We start from the raw sequence: 18,069 nt of genomic DNA, 5'->3' as shown, positions 1-18,069 counted from the left end.
CCTGGGTGGCGCAGTCGGTTAAGCGTCCGACTTCAGCCAGGTCACGATCTCGCGGTCCGTGAGTTCGAGCCCCGCGTCGGGCTCTGGGCTGATGGCTCGGAGCCTGGAGCCTGTTTCCGATTCTGTGTCTCCCTCTCTCTCTGCCCCTCCCCCGTTCATGCTCTGTCTCTCTCTGTCCCAAAAATAAATAAGTAAACGTTGAAAAAAAAAAATTAGAAATACGTTTAATCATCGCTAACATTCCACCCGCCGTGAGCATTACGCCTAGATAAACTGTTTCCAGATTATTTATAGATTCCCATTTTACAGAACATAAACCGAGGCCCCGGGGTGGTTGGAGGAGCGAGGAGTTGGGCTTCTAGTGTTCGGTCAAGTGCGGATACCCCCACGTTGTTCTGCCGCTGATGTCCCGTGATGCAGAGTAACGGGGCTCTTTCTAAGCACTGATGTGGAGATGAGCCCAGGACTTCCCACCAGCCCAGAGGGGACATCTGACCCACTTCCCGTTCTCTGAGCCAGCGGCCCCCTGTCCTTCCAGGTCAAAGGCTGTCGATGGCTCTCCAGGCCTCAGGGGACCTGGCCAAGGGCAGGGGGCGAGGCAAGAGCTAACAGGGCCGCAGGCTCCGTGTACTGTGGGCGTTCTCTTCTGCTCTGTGTCCTCAGGCCGGCTTCCATGGCGACTTCATTAGCAGCAAGCTGCTAATTAAATTTCATATTTATGGTCGGAAAATAAAATCATTGGACCTTTTTGAAATAGGATTTTATGAGTTTTAGCTCTGGCGCTGACTCAGCAGTCAAGGGCCCGCGCTGTTTAGATGTACGGCTTCAAGGCGGAGATAAATAGCACAAATAACACGGGGGAAGAGGTTGAATCCTGCGTCCTTGGGCGGGCCCGAACACGTTCCGGGGCCTTGGCGGGGCAGACCCGGGCCTCTGGGTGTGGCTGGGATGCCAGGGCCCCAGTCCAGTGTGGGTGTGTTTTGGGTCCAGGGTCACCGAGCCCCCGCAAGGCTGTTTTTGTTGCAGAGTGGGCTGGGCTGTGTGTGTGTGTGTGTGTGTGTGTGTGTGTGTATGTGTGTGTTCTTGCCATACTAGAAAAATCGCTCTTTGTCTGCAGCTCAGACTCCAGGCTCACGGGGTGTGTGTGCAGGAAGCTCTCGGATCCTACTTCCTTTCACGTGTCACTTAGCGACTGGCCGTGAGAACTCAGCCCCTTCCACCCTGCGATGCCCGCACCCCTTGTGCTGTGCCCCTGGTGGGCCCAGTGGGCATGTCCTCATCCAGGCCGGGAAAAACTCACGCCCACTGCGTTCTGGTGTGTCCGGCGGGGAGGCTCTGAGCATCCTGGGGGTGGAAGGACGTCAGGGGCATCGGGCTGTACCCTGCAGCCTGCTCGGACGCCCTTTCTCATAAAGGGGCAGTTTCCCTCAGCTCGGTTCTGGTGGGTTTATCTCCTCCCGGAAGGATCCGTTTCTCCGGAGTGTTGGAAAGTCCAGTGTGCAGAAGTCAAGGAGACCGGGATGGGTCCCCGAGCCTCCCTCCCCCTACCGCCCCGTGGGGTCCGGGCCCTGCCGTCCACACCCTCTTCTGCAGCGTGGGGGGTAAGGCGACCTATCCCCCAGGGTACCTGAGAGCAGCCTAAGAGAATGCACACCAAGGGCCCAGCCGAGTCCCCGCGTGGCAGGCGCTGGGCCTCCCGTCCGTGACTAGCTTCCCTCCCACGAGCACTTCATTCTGCCTCGGCACGTCCATTCACAAACTGTGAAACAACAGCGTGGGTGGCCCAAGCGGCACCAGAGACCCCTCGGGAACCCGTTACCTTGTGCTGCGACCACCCGCGAGGGGGCTTCCTTTCCACTAATTTGCTCCGGAGTCGGAAGCCGTCACTCAGTCGATGTGATGCCCGTGGCGGGGCAGGTGAGGGCGGGCCTGGCCCTGCGAGAGACACACACGAGCCCGCCTTCTATCCCACGAGGAGCCGGGCCATTAACCCTTCCTGCCACTGCCCGAGTGCTGTGGGCTGCACTCTGCGACCCCACCCCCCAGTTCAGGTGTGAAAGCCCTAAGCCCCTGGGGTGGGGGGGCAGGTATTGGAGGCAGAGCCTTTGGGAGGAAATTAGGGTTGGATGAAGTCGTGAGGGCGGGGCCTCGTGATGGGATTAGGGGTCTCGTAGGAAGAGGACGAGGCAGGGCTCTCTCGTTGTGAGCACACACCAAGGACAGCCCACGTGAGGACACCACGGAAGGGCGGCCATCCGCGGACCCGGAGGAGATCTCTCACCGGACAGGGGGATCTGCTGGTACCTTGAGCTCGGACTTTGCAGGCTGCAGAACAGAGAGAAATGAACACCAGTTGTCTAAGCCTTCCGGCCGGAGGTGTTTTGCAGACTGAGACACAGTGTGACCTCAGGCAAGTCCCCCGACTTCTCTGAGCCTCGGCTTCCTGGCGGTCACAGCGGCGGCCACACGGGACCGCTGGGGGGGTTGAGGGTGTGCCAGCAAGGAAGGCTTCCCTGCCGTGGTGCTCACATAGGGCCGCTTCCAGAACCAAAGGACGAGGGAGGACAAGGATCTGGCTGTCCCTGAGGGGCTCTCCTGCAGACCGCCCCCCGCCCAGAGAGGAGACACGCGTCCCCTCCTTCCTCCTCTTTTCAGCTCAAGCCACCAGCTAGGCCGTCAGCGCCCGGAACGTAGGAGCGTGACCGCGAGAGGCCAGAACCCTTAATGTCCTCAGGAAGGAGGCTGTCGCTCCGGGCGGAGCACGGCGGGGCCAACCCCGGTGGCCGGCCACGTGCCCACGCTGGGCTCCTGTCCTCCAAGCATCACTTCATCCTCACACCCCGTGAGGCGGCACTCCCGTCGTCCCCATGTGACTGGAGAGACTGAGGCCTCAGGGGATGCCCTGCAGTCCCGCCAGCCGCACCAGAGGCTGACCCGAGCCGGTCCGTGGCCCCCTGACCTTAGGCTTCTGCTTGGCTGTGGAGGATGGGAGCACAAAGGGAAGACGGGGGCCGCTGGTCAGTTCTCAGGGGCGGCCACCCCCGGCTCCTGAAGGCTGAGCCCTGCCGGCAGCCCCCTGCCCCTCCCCCTCCCCCTCTCCCTCCAGCCCTTCGGTCTGGGCAAGAAGTCCCCAGGGTGCAGCCCCCAGGGACCTCGCGGCCCCCTCTTGCTCCCGTGAAGTCTGCTCATTCAGCCCTCCCCAGACCCAGCTTTTCGACCTCCGTCTCCCTGCCAGCCTCTCGCCGAATCAGGGTCCCGTCCCGCCCAGTCGCCACGTGGCCCCGTGGTAGCCCGGCTGCGGAGTCCTGCCCACCGCCCTGCTGGGTCCTGTCCGGAGGGGCCCAGGAGGAGAGCCCGTGAGGGGTGGGCAGTCAGGGAGAGCTTCCCGTGGGAGGAGGCCCTGGTGACGGAGGGCTTGGAGGCCCGATAGGAGTTTGGCCAGGAGACGTGCTGCGGGCCACTCGCTTCACGTAAGCTGCCGTAACAAAATACCACAGGCCTCGCAAACTACCATGAACAGGTTCGCTCGAAAGAAAAGAGACATATTCTCACAGTCCTAGGGGCCAGCGGTCTGAAATCAAGGTGGGAACAAGGCAGGGCCCCCTTCCTCCGGAGACTCCAGAAAAGGATCCCCCCGACTCTTGCGGGTCTCGTGGCCCCCAAGTTCCACGGCCCGTGGCCACCTCCCCCACCTCTGCTTCCATAGTCACGTGGCCGCCTTCCCTTCTGTCTCTGTGTGTCACTGACTCAAGCTCCGCCCTAGTCCAGGGAGACCTCCGCTTCGGTGCGTCTGCAGACCCCCCGTTTCCAGATACGGTCGCATTCTGAAGAGGGGGGGCCCTGTCCAGCCCGGCGCACCGCGGGGGGCATCAGCGGATGACAGCTTCAGAGAGAGGGAGAGGCAGGAGGCGGGGCCCTGCGAAGGGACTGTGTCACCCCTCCATGAGCAGAAGGCCGATGCGGGTGCAGAGGAGCGGGACTCGGAAAACAGGGTGATGGTCGCTTACGGAGCTGGGCGAGCACCGACCACGTGACCCAGCAGCCCTGAGCCTTGGCGCTTCTCCCAAAGAGGTGACGGCACCTGTCCACGCGAAGATTTGTCCAAGAACGTCCCAACAGGGGAACCTGGGAGTCCACCCGCAATGCCCACCAACAGGTGAAGGGATAAACCGTGGGACGCGCATCAGCGACGACGCTCTGTCACCGGGACCAGCCAGTGACGTGCACCACACGGGACCAGCCAGTGACATGCACAGCCCGTGCCCCGAGGTACTGAGGCAGCAAGCCAGGCCCCGAACAGCGCGTGCTCTGCTCCTTCAGTTTTCTGTCACAGAAATCACAGTCCTGGTGGCCACCGGCGTGGGTGCACGGCACGGAAAGGGCCGTGAAGGACCCCCTGGGGTGCTGGCCACGCTCCGCTTCTCCGTGGGTCATAGGGTGTCTTCTTTCCCCAACTCCTTGAACGGTGTCCTTGAGATGCACGCGGCTCACTGATGCTACCGCAGTAGTTTAGGAGAGGAGAGGGGACCGTAAGTTCTCCGGCCACCGGTACAGGCGGGGACACAGGGATCAGGCCGCAGTGGAGTCGGACCGTGGCGCCCAGGCGGAGACACTGGTGTCCAGCTGTGCAGGGACCGGGGTGGGGGTGGGGGACGTTGCAGCTTCTAGGAAGGGGCGGGGCTGACCTCCCAGGCGTGTGCCTACATCACCTGGATCCATCCGCCCACAGCTTCCGTTCCCCTATTTCCCGAGAGGACACGGCCCTCTGCTCCCCCAGGGGAATGGGGTGATCGGAGCTCACCGCGGGGTGAGAGGCCAGAGGAGACACGGGTGGTCAGGGAGGAGCTGGGTCAGTGCCCCGCCGTGGATGCCGGCCTGTGTCGAGCAGAAAAGAGTAGCAGCGTGTTTGGCTCGGGGCAGCTGGGTGTGAGGCTTGTGGAACATCTTCCCTGGAACGTTCTAGGCCCCACGCTTCCCGCCTGCGGCCTTCCCCCTCGGTGCAGTTCATAGTCAGGGGACCGTGGTCTCCTGGGCGAGGTTGGGCACAGCAGGAAGAGAGAGCAGGACTGACGCCAGGCTCCTGCCCGGTCCTCCCTCCCCTCCTGCACCCCCTCCCCCCTGCGCCCCAGAGGCAGACGCGACCCTGCCAGCCAGAGAGAGCACGGTCCCCTTGGCGAGTGTCTCAGCCTCCCCCCCCCCCCCGTAGAAAGTCACCCACAGACTCTGCTCAGAACAAAAATAAAAAGGGAAGTATGGCAGCGCCCCCACCCCCCACCTCTGCCCCTAAAAATAGAGGCGGCCTCCCAGTGGGGTGTTGTGTGGGCTTCCGGGAGAGGCCGCGGTTCCGTGCAGCATCAGCATGTTCTGGGGGCCTGGCAGGCAGCGCGCTGGAGGAGAGGGGGTCTGAGGGGACCACGGAGGGACCCCAGGCAGACCCAGGACAGAGCTGGTTGCAAACATGTGAGTATATTCTCCAACCGGCAGGTCCTTTAGCTCCAAGACACGTGTGTGCTGAGCTAGCAAAGCCCCAGCGGGAGCCGTGTGGGGCCGGCTGGGGCGGGGGGGGTGCCGTAAGCCCCGCGCCCCCCACCCTACCCCCTTGCTTCGTCCACACCGTGTGTCTGATGGCTCCACACATGCTCCCTTTCATTTCTCAATTTCTTAAACAACACGGTCGACTCTCAAACAGCCGGTGCCGGGGCGACTAGTTTATGCTGTCACTTTGATTGCACAGAGCGTGGAACTGAGCCCAGAGAAGGCCCCTCCGTAAATGCCTGATGATTGATTTGGACCAGAATGCTCGCATTTTTATGTGCTGGCTTCTCGGACTTTCTTCTGATGGAGGACAGTGCCCAGCGTGGAGGAGCGGGCGTGAGAGCACAGAATGTGCTCTTGTTGGGGGCAGTGAGGTGCCCGAGGCCCCCCGCTGGAATTGTCTGCGGCGTCTGTCCCGGAAGGTCGGGCCCTTGCCTTTAGGTGAGGCTCACAGCCCCGCAGCCCTCCCCGGGGTACCCTGCAGACGATCCTTCCTTCCGAGGTTTAAGATTCCGTGTGCAAAGGAGCCTGGTGCTAACTGTCCCACAGCTGACCCAAGGCCCGGCCCCTGCCCGCAGTCATGTGGAGAGACGGAGACACTGGAGCCCCGAGCCCAGTGGGAGACTTTGACCAGAACCCCGGGGAGAAAAGGCAGAGTGCAGTGTGAATGGCTTTTCAAGGAGCAGAAGGAACAGGGCCCGAGGGAAAGCGCCCCCCCCCCGCCCCCCCGCCCCCTGCATCTCCTGGAGGTCTCAGAGACACTTCCTCATTTCCTCCTGAAGCACTTCAGGAACCCGATAAGCCCTGCAGGGTCGAAACTGCAGGCCTCGGGCGGCTTGGGCTTATGAGAAGCTGTCCTCTGCTTCCAGGAGGTCACGCTGACATCACGGGTTCGAAGAAGTCCGCAAGGTCTCAGGGGCATCCTTTAAAACGAGAGACCACGTAAGGTCGCGGGTGTCTCCAGTCACACAGCGGAGAGCATCCCTCGGTGGAGCGGGTCCCACGAAGGCCGGCCTGGCCTACGACACGGCTGGGTAGCGCCTGGCGGGCGGCCTTCGAGCCTGGCTTTGCAGAGCTCCCCACACGCAGGCACAGAGCCCACCCCCCCACCCACTGCTGCCGACACTTGCTCCGAAGCCTCAAGTCCGCACCGATCTGCGGTGTCTGGGTGCAGTTTGGACGGGGCTCCTTACGTAATGATCGGTGATTCCAGCCATTTGACACAAGCCAAAGGAGAAAAAAAAAAAAAAGTCTGGCTGACATCTGATTTTATGAGCTTTTGCTTGCATGGCAAGAAGCGAGAGATGATCTCTGGGCGTAGAGATCCCCACATTCCCGGGCCTGCTGCTCTCGGAAAGCGTTTCCATTGCACTGTGTAGGGAGCACAGGACATCAGAAAACCAAGGGCTCGTGTGCACCAGGGCCTGGACACCCCCCCCCCCCGCCGCCCCCAACCCCAACAGGCTCATTTAAAGACACTCTTACGTAATAGATCAGTAAGAAGGAGAGACACAGGACGGGACTGTCTCCTCGGCAGCAAAATCGGAGTGTCCGGAGATGTTTGGTAACAGTCTCATCCCCGCCCCCCTTCTGGTGCTCAGATAACGTGGAAAATGTGAGTCTCGGTGTTTCCACGTTTCAAGCTGCCTGGCGGCTTTAAAACAGGTGAGCTGACCTCCGGGAAATCACTCAAGTTCACGGGCTCCTTGCCACGGCCTCAGGAGCCCCCGCGCCCCCACCCCGGGGACTGACCCAGGGACACTAACACGGAAGCAGCCCTCCCAGACCAGACCCCGCTTTCCCTTTCCCGCCCCCGCCCACCCCCTCCCTGCTCGGCTGTGTCTTGCTTCATTTCTCTTCGCTTCCCTCGCCGTGCACCTGCGGGCACTAAATAAAACTCTTGAGTTCCTGTGCCTTTTTCTCAGCCCGTGTCCTCGCTTCAGACCTCACTCACACCCCGCCTCCTTTTGCCGCGTCCGCCTCCCCTGTGCCTTTTCCTGGACGCGCAGCCCGCAGACGTCACTCCTGATTTCCGCGCTTCCCCGAGCCCAGGGTTGACTGACCCCCCCCACCCACCCCGGGGCGGGGGTGAGGGGCGCATGCACCTGCCTGGTCCGTGGAGCCCCTCTCGCGTCTCCATCTGAGTTGATGGTACATTCCCGGCCAGGCTGTGTCAGGGCTGGGGTTAGCGTTGGTTCGGGACCAGCAGCTCATGTGTTCCAGAAATTGGAGCTTTTTATCTGTTTGATCAGATTTGGTTGAGGGAAGTGAAATTCACGTAATGTTCACCCCCCACCTTAAAGTGAACAATTCACTGGTGTTTAGCACGCTCACGGGGCTGTACAGCCACCACCCGCACCCTGTTCCGAACCACGTCCCTTGCCCCGAAAATAAAGCCCCGTATACATCAGCGGCCGCCCCTCCGTGTCTGCCGGCCCCCAGCCCCTGGCCGCCACCCACCTGCTGTCTCTCTGTGGGCTTCCCTCCTCTGGGCGTTTGAAGGTATCCTGCCGCTCGTGGCCTTTCGAGTCTGGTGTCTTCCGCTCCGTGTGACGTTTGCAAGGTCTGTCCATGTTGTGGCACGGATCAGCGCCCCGTTCCGTCTCGTGGCTGAATAGTATTTCGTCGCACGTATAAATGTCTTCATTTTAAGAGTCACTGGCTTCGAGGGCTCACGGCTGCCGGGACTGGGAAGGGGAGCGGGGCGCAGGGAGGTGGGAGGGGGGACCTTGCTGGGCTTCTCGATGCAGCACGCAGCAGAAGCAACCTGCAACGGGGGTCTCGGCCCACCGCCTTGGCCCGCCCCGCCGTCCGTGCAGCCCCGCGGAGGGCATGTTGGGGAAGCCAGCACCTCTGGCCAGCCTCCCCAGGCTGCCGCTGGCTCTGCTCCTGAGCACATTATCACAATTAATTACAGCCAGCTCTCGATTCTCTCAAGTAATAGGGGACCCGAGTAACACAGAGCTCATTGAAATGTGGGGCTGCAGGGGCGGTGGGGAGGAGGGGCCCCATTCCGTGGGGAAGCTGTTTATTTTGCAGCTAATTAGGAGTAAAGAGACCCTTCCTGAGTCCTGTCCTCCTTCTCTGTCTCCCTCCCAGAAGCCTGTTTAGTTGGACGAACAGACTTACTCTGCTCCTGACCTAGCGGATGCCCAGTGAACGCATTTTAACTAACCATCCCCCCCGACCCCCCACCCCTGCCCCCGCCGGCCATCTCTTGGCAGAATGCTCCAGGACGGGAAATCTGACCCATTTGAATTTCACTCCTGTGCCCGCCCAGCCTGGCGTGGAACGCGGGTTGTTACGTGTGGTATCGGGGGTGCCGGATGCGGGCACCGTGCTTGATCCTTCCCCAAAGGTCTGCGGTAAGTGGCGACCTTACGAGACGCACAGAAGGAGGGGAATGGACTAACTCAGGCATCTGGAACCCCCACAAACTGGGCCATTGGTCCCAGAAGGATCGGGACGCGGTGCTTTGCCCCGGGGCCCTTCCTGAGCGAGCGGCGTGCCAAGTGTGGTCAGACGCGGCCCCCCTCCGCCCCTGCCGTCTGTGGTGGGTTGTGTTACTGAGTCACTCCGTCCCCTCCTCTGATGTCGAATGAGTGCCCACGGCACAAGAGGCACGGAGGCGTTGTGCCCCGCTTCGTCCAGGAGCGCGTCCCCTGAAGGCCAGCTGGTGACCTTTCACAACGAGGGAGTGAAGCCCTCCGCGTAAGTCCGGAAGATGCTGGCTGGTGTGGGTTATCAGTTTTCAAAGAATTAGGATTCCACACTGAACCGAATTCCCGTGCACCACCGGCTAGAACGGGCTGTCCTTGGTGATGCAGAAGGTCCTTCGGGCTGGAGTGGGGGAGGGGGGCACATTGCAAGAAGAGATGGCCGCCGTCACACTGATGCCACATTCGGGAACGCCAGCAAATGAAAGAGTCCTTCTTCCCGACAGAGTGCAGGACCAGCTGGCTTTTCTGCAGCTCACCCGGCTGGGGTGGTTTGTGACCAGATAGCTCCGTCCCCGCAGGTCACAGATTGGAGGGACGTAGACTGTAGACTTCTAATCTGTGACTGATGGAGAGGCCAAGACAGATGGGCGCTCGGGTCCAAACGGCAGGCGCAGCAGAACGAGCCGGGTGCACACGAAGGGCGTGTGATCCCGTCAGCAGGCTGTCGTGGCGAAAACCCTCAGCACGCGGCGGACAGAAAGGTCTTCCCCGCTGAAGGGAGGAAGCTGAAACGAGGAAAAGACAGCCGGCGCTTATGCCCCGGAAATCGGTCACTTCGTGAATGTTACATGCCCATTCGTGCGAGAGACTGGCTGGGGCGCGGGGCGTCCGAGGAAGTAAGAGAGGGGGCCCCTCCCGGAGGCCGTGAGCAGCACGGCGGGCTCGGCGAGAGAGATGCTAACGACGCCCGGTGGGCGAGTCGCAAACCAGAAGCCCAGACACAAGGCTCGAAGGCAGATCTTTGATGTTTTGCTCGAAGTTCTGCCCGTGCAGGTGGTTATACGGGGCGTCCAGGCAGAGCCTTCGTTTCCATCTCGAGTTTCCTGTTGGCTTCTGAAGGGCTGGACTGAGTGATTAAGTGCCTACTGTGTGCACGGTAGCAGCCCTAAGGTGTTAGAGGTGCTTGTGCAACTCTGCAGACCAAGAAATGGGGCTCAGAGAGGTTAAGCCACGTGCCCCAAGCCGCACAGCAGCAAGTGGCAGAGCAGGAGCTCACATCCAGGACCCTCCCTTCCGGACCGTGTGCTTTCCACCAGGACGCACACTGTTGTCTCCTTATTCAAAGGTTTTTTGGCATGGCTCTCTTTTTAGAGTCGAATTTCCATGATCCTGTGGCCACAGCCCCCATCTTCTTTGGGTGGGGATGCCACTTCTCACCAAGGAGCGCGGTGTACTTTAACCTCCCAAGGACCTTCCTTGCGTGCGGATCCCTCCAGCGGGAACCCCGGCCGCACAGCGCTGCGGGTCTACACCGAAGGAGTCTGTAGAGACCGGCTGTCTGTCTGTCCTGCTGCCTGCAAATCTGCCCAGGGAACCGATGTCGGAGAAAGTACTGCTCTGACCTCAAGCCTCAAATACCTCAGGGTAAAAATAGGAAAGTCTGAGGCCCGGATCACACCTGAGGCTGCTGCTTCCTGCCCCAGGGCCTCGACCAGACCTGAAGGCCTTTTGAGAAGAAGTCTCCACAAGCCCCGTGCAGCCCCCCCGGGAAAGCCAGAGCCTCAGGCCCCCGAGTGGCCGCCCTCCCGAGCGGATTTCACTCCCTGATCTCACTCGCCGGTGCTCTGCGCGGACGCGGGTCGAAGCAGCGGAAAGCCGGATCCAGAAACACGCCGCCCGCAACACCCCATCTCCGTTCCCGTAGGAGGAGCCCTGAAATCTGCCTCCTTCTAGACGCTAACCCGCTCGGGGATCGAGACCGTCGGCAGAGTTCTTTTCAAACGTGGAAACGTGTTTAGAGGTGTCACTGCCTTTACCGGTTCCCTTGACATTTCGCAAACTAGACGGCCCCACGGTGACAAATGCATCTTAAGCTGTTTACATCGATTCTGAGTGTATTTTCAGTGCGCCTTAGAAACGCAGAAGAGAGAGACCAGTGCACCTGGCTGCTGGGGCCTCAAAGCAAGCTTGTGGGGCTGCTGACCAGCCTTCCTCCCCCTCTTCCTCCCCGGCCCGGCCTCCACCGCTTCGTCCCATGGACCACCGTCCCCACTTTGCTCTGGACACCCCTGAATTTGTCACCTGTGTCTTCTCACGAGGACAGTCTTCTCCCCGCTGAACCTCCTTGCTGTGAGCTCCTGCTTTTTCCTACTCCTGTCTGTCACAGCTAATGCTTGTTGACTCACACGAGACCCGAGTGAGTAGCGTTCCCTCTGTCCTGCTCGAGTCCGCCCTGAAGTGTCCTCGTTCCCAAACCTCACAGACGTTCCCCCCAGAGAGACGTGCAGAGGCCGGTGGGCCCCCCGCGCCCTCCATTCTAACCTGGGCTCGTGCTCCTGGGGGTTCTGGGGCCAGCCAGAGGGACGAGGAGGAGGAGAAGGGGAAGATTCACGGTCCGGATGTGGCTCCCATAGAACCTTCCCGTCTCGTTCCCGGCTGCTCTCCGGGTGGGGCTCTTACTTCATGATGCTGGTGACGTTTCCTATGAAATGCAAGGGCCCAACCCTTTCGCTCGGCAGGTCCTCGCCCCACCCACTCACACGCCAGCCCCAGGAGCAGGATTCTGTGTAGGGCAGTGTCCTCTGTCCAGTTTCTTCCCTCCCAGACCGCCTCCCCAACTCCCCAGATCAAAGAGTAGCTCGTGCTTTCCTCCCACCTCTCCTGTGCTAGAATTACATCTCCCCACGACGCACGCACCAAAATGCACGCTCCGCGTCCTGCTTTGGGCCACCTGTGCGTAGCAGAAACCCCACGCGTCCGGGCCGGACTCTGGAAGGACACTTCATTCGTTCGCTCTCTGGGCAGCGCTCACCCTGTGCCGGGGTGTGCTGGAGACTCACGGGTGGGCACAACGCAAGCCCTCTCCAGGAACTCACAGCGGGCGTGCAAAGGAGTGACGGCAAAACCGGGTTAAAAGTACGGGAACATTGGTCCATTCTGCAGCAGGGAGCTGTGTCCCGCTGGGAGGGGTCTGGCAGGGCGGCCGCCTGGGCTGAGTGTGGCGCCTGCTGTCACCAGGTGCTTCTCGGGTAGCAGACTACTCAGTACAGGTCTGTGACAACGAAATGTTCTTATCGTAATACCTTAGGTCATTAGAGTGTTTGTTTAGCAATCGTTTATTGAATAGCTGCTACATGCTAGCACGACAGCAAACCCAGCCTTGACGTGAGGCGTTCAGAGGGACCGTGGACTCTCCAAGTTTCCCCAACCCAGATAATCCGATGAAGATTCTGCCAATGGAAGGAAGTCCCCCGGGCCCCCGGGTGAAGCGAAGGGTCTGTCCTTGAAAGCACAGAAGACTGCTGAACCGGAATCAGCTGGAGGTCTTGGTGACATAACGGTCCCCGTGGCAAAGGCGGTTTGCTGACCAGGCTTCCGAGGCAAGAGCGGGAGACAAACGGCATTTCACTGTCACCAAGGTCTCCCCCCCGCCCCCCACCCCGGCCAGCCCCACAGCAAAGCCACACTTGGGTTTGGTCCCGCCGTGGCTCCGGGAGACCATCACAGCTGACAGTCGGCTGCGTGCACGGCTCTGGAATCCGAATGGAACAAAAGCTCATAGAGAGCCAATGGGATAAATTGACTACACGTTTCAGAACAATTCGGATCTGTCGTTCCTCACTGTGCATCTTTCAAATGCTTCTCTGCGGTCGTGGGAGGGAAATGACGGCTGGAGGGAACGCAGTGTCCTTCGGTAACGCGGGAGGTGGGCGTCCTTGCAAAGACCGTGGCCTCCGTGCACGTCGGGACCGGCTGTAGAAGTTGGGACGGGAGACGGGCCTGGGGATGGGGCAGGGGGTGATGCTTGCCACAGTTTCGGTCCCTGCTGTCAGGAAGCGTGCCGTGCTCCCCACCGCCCCCCAGCCCTGACTTGTGATGCTTACACCCCCTTCCTAGAAGATACCAGGTCGAGACACTTTTATTGCACAGAAAAAACCACTGGCCCTTTGCCCGCATCACCTGAAAGTCGGTGGATGGGCGCAGCACCTTGAGGAGCTCCGGGTGTGAACACAGGGGGCCTGGTCCCCGAGGAGGTGGTCGGGGGAGGCTGGCGGCACCCGGGGTGGCAGCGAGGAGCTTGGCTGTCGCGAGGGCGGGCTCCTGGGGAATAACGAGGGCTGACTGAGAGAAGAGAGAGATTCTGGTGGATGTGGCAGAGGCTGGAGTATGTGACCTGAGACCGAAAAGTGAGGGGCCCGGCCCAGGATCCGAGGCAGGACCGCGCCGGGCAGAGGAGACGGATCGCCCAGCCTGTGTGCCGCGAGCCAGGAACGTCATCTGTTAGCATTTCCTGGACTGCTCCTTACCTCCTCGTGCGCCGCTGACCCTGCAGAGGGCCTCGTGCTCCCCCTCCCCGTGGCTCTCTGTACACGGGCTGTACGTGTCAGCCCTTACTGACCTCCTGCTTACTCTGATTTTGTATCTAGAAGAACAGAAACCGGAGCAAATAGACAGAAAAGACAGTTGCTCAGAGAGTGGGGCTCAGAAGGCTGTGGCTGGGATCGATAAGACTTTCTTAGAAAGCTTGGATCTTACTTGTTTAAAACAAAATCAGAGTTTTGTGTAAAAGGGATACTAGTGATTTTATTCTTCTCATGAGCCAAGAACTCAAAGGTTAGCTTGGGCCCAAAAATGCTTGTGGCGTCCTAGGAATCCATACAAAGAGTGTGGCCTGTTGTCCTCATGCTCACAAGATGGCTGCTGAGTCAGAGCATTGCATCCACATTCCAGGTAGGAAGACAGGGACAAATAAAAGGCTCTTCTCCCCTGATTCCGCCACCCACCCCTCAAAGAGCCCTTCTAAATGCCTCCAGAAACTTCCACTTACATCTCCTTGGCCAGAATCGTGTCACATAGGCATCTCTACTTACCAGAGAGGCTGCAAGCACCGTTTTTCAACGGGCACAGGAGTGCTCCCCACAAAACGGGGGCTCTGTCAATAGGTAGGAGAGAACGCATGTTAGGTCGGCCACCACTGCGAATTTAAAACAATTTGTAGGAATGGGGACTTTGGAGGAGGGGGGTGCGGATGAGCCCCACGGGAGGGCACGGCTCTGGTCCCTTTCCATAAAGCCTTGTGTCCAGGGCCACAGACACATAGGTGGCTGGACCAGGGTCTCTTCAGTCTTTCCACACAGGCCGTAGATCAGCCTTTTAAATAATTGTTCCTTTTTTTTTTTTTGGCCGGAAGTCCTTTCGGTTAAACGGAGGTTTCTTTGGAATAATTAAACCTTCCGTCTCAAGCCTCTCACTCTGGCCATCCAGACGAATCCATTAACCAGAGATGCATTTATCCGCCTGCCTGCTGACCCCCTTCTGGTTCCAGAGCTTTTGCCCCAGGGCAGCTCTTGGAGAGAGAGGAGGAGCCTGTGCCACAAAGACCGCTCTTTTCCGAAGGGCTGGGCACTCCCTGGGTTTGGTGTAACAACAGCCTCGTTGCTTATTTTTATTCGGGATCTGATTTTTATTCATTCACCCAACAGATACATTCTGGAGCAGCCGTAGCTGCTCTTAAGAGTGAGAGCCCATGCTGAGTCCCGTGGGAGACGAGGCAGACCCGTGGCAGGGAGCAGAACCTCCCTGAACCTCTTCTGTAAAATAGGCTAGGGGTATGTGCCTTCCAGGATGGTCGTGTTAAACGAGATGGTAGCCGGCTATAGGGGACACTCCAGCAAAATGAGGGCGTAAGGCGGTAAAGAAAGATACGGAGCCCAGGAAGCACGGAACCTAATCGGTCAGCTTCGATGCTTAGTAAACGTTGGTTGCGATGACTGCAGGTTTAACTAGGATCGGGGGACTTGGAGTCCGGGGGGGCTGAGTTGGAAACTCGGCTCTGCCGCTCCGTGCCTGTGGGATCTCACCCCTTTACGTAACGCTCTGATCCTGCCCCCTCCTCATAAAGTGGGGATGTGAAAACCTGCCTACGGAGCTCCTGGGAAGCGACATGACATCTGTCACGCTCCCAGAGACTGTCGGCACTTCCGGTTTACGAAGAGGTGAGCTGTCTGGGAAAGAGATCGAGTGTCTTAAGTGTTCAGACAATGGAGGTAGCTGTTGGATTCTTTTTTTTTTTTTTAATGTTTATTTTTGAGAGAGACAGAGACAGAGCACAAGCAGGGGAGGGGCAGAGAGAGAGAGAGGGAGACACAATCTGAAGCAGGCTCCAGGCTCCGAGCTGTCAGCACAGAGCCTGACGGGGGGCTTGAACCCACAAACTGAGATCATGACCTGAGCTGAAGTCAGATGCCCAACCGACTGAGCCACCCAGGTGCCCCGTAACCGTTTGATTCTTGATACTTGAATGTATTGCCCATATTTCCAATTATTGATATGTTATTTTTTATTTATTTATATATATATTTTTTTGCCAAGATCATACACATCACGCAGAGTTGAAATGTAAGGTAGGCTTGTAATAAAAACATCACTCCCCAGCCTAGTCATCACCGTCTCCAGGTCCTAATCCCCAGGAGCAGCTACTTCTACGTCTTCTCCATTGTTGTGTTTTCTTCCGCTGTGTGCCTCCCTATTTCTAAGCGATCGGTTTGCATTGCTGTTTACCCACATAGCCATTCGAAGGCATTATTTATTATATGAGACATACTCTTAGGTAGATGAGCATTTAGCCCTCTTTTCTGAGTACCGTACTCCGTGCATGTCCCTTTCCTCCGTCCTGTCAGTGCATTTAGATCACAGTTTTATGTGTTACATTATTGTCACTTCGTAATACTGTTTATGTTGAGGCATGTTGTATGCTGTGAGTGTTTCTTATCTTTTTGCTTTTCTCCTGGAGTTAATATTGCCTTTTTTTTTCATTTGTTGAGGGTTTTTTTTTATGTGCCTAGCCTTCATTATTTTTCCGTCTCACAGTCCTATCATTTGCCTACCAAAATCATTTCCTAAATTATGAAATATATCATGGCCATTCCATTTCTGCCCTGGTCACCTCCCTCTAGTGGCCTCTCTGTGATCCTGCCATCTTGGCCAGCTACCTCTTGCCCCGTCTCTCTCATCCTGGAATTTTCCTTGCTGCTTTGTCCAATTAGATTTTCTGTTTCCTGAGTTGCCTACATTCCTGTTTATTGTTTTATTCCCTCATTTTACCAGAGCATACCCACTAGGAGCTTCTTGGGAAAGGGTGCATGGGAGATAAATGTTCAGAGTCTTTTTCTTTCTGAAAATAGTATCGTTTTATTTTCACGCCTCATAGTCTGGGGGCGGGGGTAGTGGAATTCTAGACCAAAGAGTATTTTCCATCACAAATGTGAAGCCATTGCCTCATTGACTCCCAGCTCCCAGTATCGCAATCGAAAATGCCAAACTTAACTTCTAGTCCTTTGTACGTGACCTGATGTTTCTGAAAACTTTGAGGGTCTTATTTCCTTATGGCCTGAAATTTCACAACAATGTTCTGAGCAGGTTCTTTCTTCTCTGATTGTCCTGAGGACCCAAAGGGCCATTGAAATCTGAAGACTCCTGTGCTCACGTCTGGAGAATCCCCCAGTATTACTCCTCTGATAACTTCACCCCTTTACGTCATATCCCCACAGACGAGATAAGAAAGGAAACATAACCTCTGCACTCTCTTTGCGGGATTTCTAGTTACTGGCTGTTAAGCCTAAATTAACCTTTTCCCTGCCCTATCTTGTCTGTCTTCTCTGTATTGACATTTTCGAAGATTTCCTCAACATTATCTTTCAAACTTTCTATTGGTAAATGTCTGGGACTTTCATTGCTACGAACTCTTCCTTGTTCTTTGTTCCTTTTTCATAGCATCCTACTATCGTTTCGTGGATTCAGTATCTTTTTTCATCTCAACGGATTTTGATTATCAGGATGTGGGTGGCTTTTTTTTTTTTTTTAAGTTTTCTCTTATTCTGCACGTTGTCCGCTTCCCACAGGTTCTTTGTATCCACTCGTCTCTCGATCTCTTCCTTTCGCATGAAGACTTACCTCCAACACCAAGCGACCCTTGGCTTGGCTCTCTGTTTATTCTTACGTAGGAGGCGACACAGTGGTGTGGCTTGTCGATTAAACAGCTTCGCTGTAGGCAAATGGGCTCTGACTGTGTTTGAATAAGACGCTAATAACGCACCAAATAGTTGATTCCTTTTTTGAGACGCAGTATAGCTCTTCTTCACCCTGAGCCCATAGCTGCCATCTTAGAACTCGGTTTCCGTTCCGTCTGAAGTTTCCATGTGACAGTGGTATTTCAGGGAGCTTGTGTACTTATGCTTCCGGTTACAGTCCTTCTCCAAGTAAAGTTTTATTTTGTAAGAAGCAGTTGTAGGCGCCGTTTGGCAATAAGAGTCCGTCAGAGAAACTCGGGTCCAAGTCCTGACTCTGAACCCCTCCCACGTTTGGTTTTCTTGGCTGTAAAATGGTGAGGATAGGAGCAATAATAAAGTGCCACCCATCTCAGAGAGTTTTCGAGGTTTATCGGTTGCGCTTAGCAAGTGCCTGGCACACCGTTAGTCGTCTGTAAGCATCAGGGGTGATGTTTCTGCCAGTGGGATGTTACACCGATACGGGAGTCTCTCAAGAGACGTATCCTATCAGTTTTCCCGACCTTACGACCCAAGTTCTTGAGGATGTAATCAGAATTCTAGCAGCAGAAACAGAAAGTTCAGCCTCAGTGCTGGTTGGCTCGCGTCTCATTTTTTCCAACCGGTGTTGACACGTCGGGTGCTTTTACAACCCCGTGCCAGTCTGTTCTCCCTTTCTTGCCCTTAGAAGCCTTCTTACAGCTAATTTTGTCAAAAGCCTCTTCTTCTGATTGTGAAAGAAATGCGTGTTCTCTTGCTCTTAAATGCCGATGCGGAGAAGTAGAATTTCCGTCCGCCTCTGCTCGTGGGCCTGCGGGCCGCCTGCTGCC

The 18,069-nt window shown here is 57.4% G+C and overlaps 1 protein-coding gene across 10 annotated transcripts in view; it reads left to right on the top strand.

Moving 5' to 3' along the window:
- The window catches only part of CARD11 (caspase recruitment domain family member 11), a 139,211-nt gene that overhangs the window by 71,812 nt on the left and 49,330 nt on the right, over window positions 1-18,069 (top strand). Inside the window, exon 1 of one of the 10 annotated variants that reach the window (XM_011290436.4) lies at window positions 5,315-5,460. The exons of 7 other annotated variants lie outside the window; for them this stretch is intronic. The gene's annotated coding sequence lies outside the window, so the exon portion shown is untranslated. Of the gene's footprint in view, window positions 1-5,314; window positions 5,461-7,181; window positions 7,201-15,450; window positions 15,463-18,069 lie in introns of those variants that run through there. 2 more of the 10 variants (XM_019820359.3, XM_045047410.1) reach the window with 2 other exon arrangements.

This window comes from Felis catus, chromosome E3 (assembly GCF_018350175.1).
Source record: "Felis catus isolate Fca126 chromosome E3, F.catus_Fca126_mat1.0, whole genome shotgun sequence".
Lineage (NCBI taxonomy): Eukaryota > Metazoa > Chordata > Mammalia > Carnivora > Felidae > Felis > Felis catus.
Note: the sequence above shows the minus strand (reverse complement) of the source record. Positions and strands in the feature narration are given on the sequence as shown.